The sequence below is a fragment of the Chionomys nivalis genome, chromosome 3, assembly GCF_950005125.1.
Source record: "Chionomys nivalis chromosome 3, mChiNiv1.1, whole genome shotgun sequence".
NCBI lineage: Eukaryota > Metazoa > Chordata > Mammalia > Rodentia > Cricetidae > Chionomys > Chionomys nivalis.
In genome coordinates this window covers 28,164,770-28,170,579 of record NC_080088.1, presented here as the reverse complement: position 1 = coordinate 28,170,579, position 5,810 = coordinate 28,164,770, and the positions used below count along the sequence as shown (strand labels likewise).

Sequence of the window (5,810 nt, the reverse complement as noted above, 5' to 3'; positions counted from 1 at the left end):
AATTTTGTCTATCATAGTATCCACTTGTTCATATAACCTCTGATTGTCAATAATTTTAATCCTGTCAATTAGTTGTTCATTATTAGTTCGTAAAGATTCTATCATTCTTAGGAGTGCCATATTCTTCCTTAATGATAGAATATGGAAAAGAAAACTAAAACCTAGTAACAAGCAAATTAAGGTATCCCCATAATCATATAAACCTTGTATGATATACTCCATTGTATTAGTAAACAAAGCAGTAAAATTTGCATTAGAAACGAAAACTGCCATATTACCTATTATCCAGCAGGTGGCGCTGTTGCTGAGTCGCGATGAAAATGGGGTCCTGTTTCAGTGTCCGCCTTAGTAGATGTTAAAAACTGGAAAATGCGAGTTTCTCAACAAAGTAAATGTCATTAAATCAATTCCATAGACGGAGCCAGAAACCCGGAATCCAGGGGTAGAGAAGAGCAACCTGGAAGCCGCTTATGCCTCCACGTGACAGAGTTGCTCCGAGGGGTTGCAGCTTTCGACAACTGCTTGCACTCTGGTTCGCGCCACTCAAGCGCTGTGCTTGCAAGGGAGATTTAAAAACGACTCAGAAAAGAGCAAACCACAAGGGCAGAGACTACGCGGGCCTGTGGAGTTTAAATCCACATGGGGAGGGAAACAATAGAGTGCATGGGGACTTGAAGTCAATCTGAGGTCCCTAAAAGGAAAATATAAAGAACTGCAGCAAGAAAATCCACTGCGTGATAATTTATGTTAAACTGCTGGCTCCATGCACAAGGCACAGGCCACAAGGCACAGGCCGCAGCCAAGGGAGGGAGGGCTGGCGCCAAGCCGAACTGGTGTCAGGCAGCCAAGCAGAGGAAGGAGGGGTCCAGTTGGGCGCCAGATAAAGGCAAAGGCTTAAGTCACAAACAAACCCCACACCAGTTTGGAATTATGATTGATAGAATGGTTATTTATTTAAAGGGGAAAAAACTTACAGACCACTGTCCCAGACAATAGCCCTCTGCGCAATCAGGAAGAGAGTCTAGTCGATGGAAGCGGAGCAGGAAGTAAGAGAGAGCGAGGAGGGAAGTGGCTGCTTTTTTAAAGGGAGAGAGACCACTCCCCAGTGGGCTGGTATCTCAGCGGCTATTGGCTGAAGGAGCAGAAGGACCTCCCGCAACAGTCTGTCTATTCTGTCTTACTATCAGCAGCTAAGCTTCATCACAATCTCCTGCTAATACACTTTACTGGGATTGCTTCTATTGTGTTTAACTTAATTCTCTACAATTAAAATGCAAAGAAATTATAAATAAAGCTTATATAGCTTCCATGAAGGGTTGACATGTAAAATATTTACAGAACCTTGTTATTTAGGATGTGAATATACATTATCCTAAATAGAGCAACTTATTTGCTACAGGAATGATGGAGGAGGGCCATCTTTCTATTTGTTGCTTTCATTGGTTAATTAATAAAGAAACTGCTTGGCCTCTGATAGGGTAGAATTTAGATAGGTGGAGTAGACAGAACAGAATGCTGGGAGAAAGAAGCCGAGTCAGTGAGTCGCCATGATTCTCTCACTCCTGACAGACACAGGCTAAGATCTTTCCTGGTAAGCCAGCTCATGGTGCTACACAGAATATTAGAAATGGGTTAGATCAATATGTAAGAGCTAGCCAATAAGAGGCTGGAACTAATGGGCTAGGCAGTGTTCAAAAGAATACAGTTTCCATGTAATTATTTTGGGGCATGAGCCTTGCAGGCGGCCGGGTGCCGGGGACGCAGCCCCGCCGCTCTTATTACAACACAGGAATATATTTTATGTGCTTGTTTGTTTAAAGAAAATGGTAGCGAGGTATTTTTGTCAAACAGGAAAGTTTCTGGAAATTCTAAAGTTGTAACATGAGAGCCGGCTTGCTTGTTGAGGTTTCTGTTCTGCCCAATTCCCACAGTCATTAACCCCTCAAAGAAAATCACACAGAGAGTCTGTGTAAATTATAAAACTTATTGGCCCATTAGCTCAGGCTTCTTATTAGCTCTTGTAGCTTATATTAACCCATTATTCTTATCTATGTTACCAACATGGCTTGGTACCTCTTTCAGCAGGATAGGTCACTTCTTGCTTCTTAGGTGGTTGAGAAAGGACTGCAGAATGGAGCTTTTATTTTTCCCAGAATTCTCCTGTTCTTATGGCCCTGCCTCTACTTTCTGTATGGTTGAACTGCCTATACTTCCTGCCTGGCCAATCAGTGTTTATTTAAAACATTATTGACAGAATACAGACAATTCTCCCACACCATAAAGTCATATAGTAAATTTTTTCTACATTACATGAACATAGTCTCAATTTTACTATACTTTATAAAAATAAAACATTCTTGTGACATTTTCATTTAACTCATATTTAACTTTTATAACCAAGCACAATTCTTAATTGAGAATACAACTAAATATTTAAAACTACTATTATCAATGTGTTAAATGAGAACAATGTAAAATATCTCTCAATATTTTTATCTATGTCCATGAATCATTACTGTTCTCAGGTTGTTTGTAGTTTGTGACTCTTGACTCATAACTGCTCTATATGATGAGACCAGATGACATTGTAGAGACTACCCTGAAATGGAACCTATTGATCATCTCTTAAAAACTTCAGAAAAGTGCTCGCTTCGGCAGCACATATACTAAAATTGGAATGATACAAAGAAGATTAGCATGGCCCCTGCGCAAGGATGATACACAAATTCGTGAAGGGTTCCATGTTTTTGTGATGCGAGGGCAGAGGAAAGGCGCCGGTTCTGTGTTCCATGCGCATGTGAAACACCATAAGGGCGCTGCCTACCTGCGAGCTGTGGACTTCGCCGAGTGGCATGGTTACATTAAGGGCATTGTAAAGGATATCGTTCATGACCCGGTCACGGTGCTCCCCTCGCCAAAGTGGTTTTTCGTGATCCCTACCGGTTTAAGAAGCAGACAGAGCTGTTCATCGCCACAGAGGGAATCCACACTGGGCAGTTTGTGTACTGCGGCAAGAAGGCCCAGTTGAATATCGGCAATGTTTTGCCCATGGGCACCATGCCTGAAGGTACTATCATATGTTGTCTGGAGGAGAAACCTAGGGACAGGGGCAAGCTGACACAAGCCTCCGGGAACTATGTCACAATCCGGAGACCAAGAAAATGCCAGGGAAGCAGCCTTCAGGGTCCGAGAAGGTCATTTCCTCTGCCAACAGAGCTGTCGTTGGTGTTGTGGCTGGTGGGGGCAGAATTGACAAGCCTATCTTAAAGGCTGGCCGTGCCTACCACAAGTACAAGCCAAGAGGAACTGTTGGCCACGCGTACGTGGTGTGGCCACGAATCCTGCAGAGCATCCCTTCGGAGGTGGTAACCATCAGCACATTGGCAAATCGTCCACTATCCGAAGAGATGCCCCTGCTGGACGCAAAGTGGGTCTCATTGCTGCCCGCCGGACTGGGAGACTACGTGGAACCAAAACTGTACAAGAGAAGGAGAACTAGAACTCAGGAGCTAATAAAGTATGTCCTTTTGCTGGGAAAAAAAATAAGAAACAAAAATATTTAATTTTTGAATTTGGAACAGAGAATGCAATAATGTTGTCTCCTGGACATTATATGGTTTTCATACATAAAACCTCACAGCAGCACAACAATCACTTTCTGACAAGAATTGTTTAAGATTGGAACCAGCAGCATTCCAAAATAGATAGAAAAGATGTGTGTTCCCAGACTAGAAAACTATAGAGAGGTAAAACTTTTAGTGACCATGAGGAATCATATTACTCAATGGTATAGCTATTATAATGCTTTCATTATGTCAATAAACTTTCACTGATGTTTATTCAAAGAAATCTGATTAAATGAAGTGGAACACATACACGTGCACACACACAGCCAAGAAAGTAGGAGGGGCAATGAGAAGAAGAATTTTGGTGGAAACAGAGTGTAATGAGGTGGGACTATCATCAAAGAATATTTAATATAGGTAAAATTGTGAAAGGATAAGTAAAGACTTTTTATGCCATATTCAAGCTGTATCCATAAAATATTTTAATAATATGGCTTCAGGCAACAAGCAATTATCACTGCTAAATAATTATTTGTAGGTAACAAACATTGTATTTTAACTCAATTTTATTACTTTAACCTGTGTCCTCTTTAACAAAATGAGAACAATTCTTCAATATTGGTAATATCTCTATAGTGAAATTAATACTTTTTGCTAAACCCAAACATGGCCCTATAGTGTAAATGGTGTTCTTGCAGCTTTTCCATCTTTCAGATTTACTTCAAAACTGTAGGTAGAGACTGCTCATTCAATTCCCTGCTGCCCCGATCTAAATAATCAAAAGAAACTATATTAATTCCAACACTGTTTGGCTAAAGGTTCATGCATATTTCTAGCTAGTTCTTATATCTAAATTAACCCATTCTATTAATCTGTGTATCAACACAAGGCAGTGGCCTACCATTAAGATTCCAGAATTCCAGTTTCTTTCTCCTTTGGCAGGTACATGACATCTCTTGACTTTGCCTACTCTTTGTTTCTGTATCTTTCAGCCTGGCTATCTTCTGCCCAGTCATAGACCAAAGCAGCTTTTTAAATCAACCAATAAAAACAATACATATGCAGAAGAACAACCCACATAGCAAAACAGGTAATTTAAATATTAAATTAATGATGTTCTTTTTATTTCAAATAAATAAATTAATAATACCTCCATGTATGAACCTGAGAAATAGACATACCCCTTGTAAATGAAGACTATCTATAGATTAAGGTCCCAGTTGACCATACTTGGAGATAAGTAGATGACAAATATCTAAATGTTATTAATAATATGTACACAGACAGATATGCACACACATAAACACACAAATCACTTACATTGTCTTATTATATTGTCATACACAGGCACTCATAGACTGAGTTTATAGTCTAGACTGGTCTCAACTCACCTTAGTCTGTTGGTATCAGTATGCACAGTGTGGACACTAAACAAGGTTTATTTTGGCTAATAAATTATATATTGAAATACCTAAAATAAAAATCAGAGCTGAACAAATGTAATAAAGTATTTACTAGATATATCTAATGAATATGTACCTTTCACTAATCAAATAAACATGTCACATAAAGACCTAATCATCCATAAAATACAAATTTCCATCAAAGTTATGGATGAAGTTTTAAGAATATAAATGGAAATTATTACCAATAAATTTTGCAATGGAGATAGTATTTTTTCTACAACACATAATGAAAGCAATAGCAAAATATCTAAGAAATTAAATAATTTGAGTTTCCTGTAAAGCAAAAGAAGATCAAATGAAGTTATACTTTGAGCTAAGATTTTTTTAACCTCTTGTTTAAAATTTATGGAATGTAATCCATAACTTACAGTTTTCCCAAGAACTCCTATATCAAAAAACATTTTAAACTTCAGGTGGTGCAACCAGTTGCTTATATATTATTTGCATCATGACTCTGGGAGTAAGTTTTTAAGCATTACTAACTGGTTCAAAAGACCCTGCCCATGTATCACTACCAACATGCTCACGGACTATTTAGTTTATACCTCTGTTATCTTTGAAAGGAGAGCAAAATCATTATTTATATATAGTTATGAGGATGAAATTAACCATTTTTTAAATGTTCAGAAATGCACCTGCCTCTCATTAAGTCCTTAATAAATAGTTGTATTGGTCTTGGTCACAAACTCTAAGGTTTGTTTGAATTCATGAGCATTGTTTCATTGTGTGAGTCTAAGAAGTTAATAAAATAATGCATTGCGATATGAACTTAAAAATA

At 38.5% G+C, this 5,810-nt stretch overlaps 1 non-coding gene and 1 pseudogene across 1 annotated transcript; both read left to right on the top strand.

Annotated features, from left to right (window-relative positions):
* The first annotated feature begins 2,642 nt into the window (after nucleotides 1-2,642).
* LOC130872342 (U6 spliceosomal RNA) lies at nucleotides 2,643-2,749 on the top strand. The gene has a single exon (XR_009056943.1). It is a non-coding gene; the product is annotated as a U6 spliceosomal RNA (small nuclear RNA).
* Nucleotides 2,750-2,752: 3 nt separating this feature from the next.
* LOC130871729 (60S ribosomal protein L8-like) lies at nucleotides 2,753-3,499 on the top strand (annotated as a pseudogene).
* Nucleotides 3,500-5,810: the final 2,311 nt, after the last annotated feature.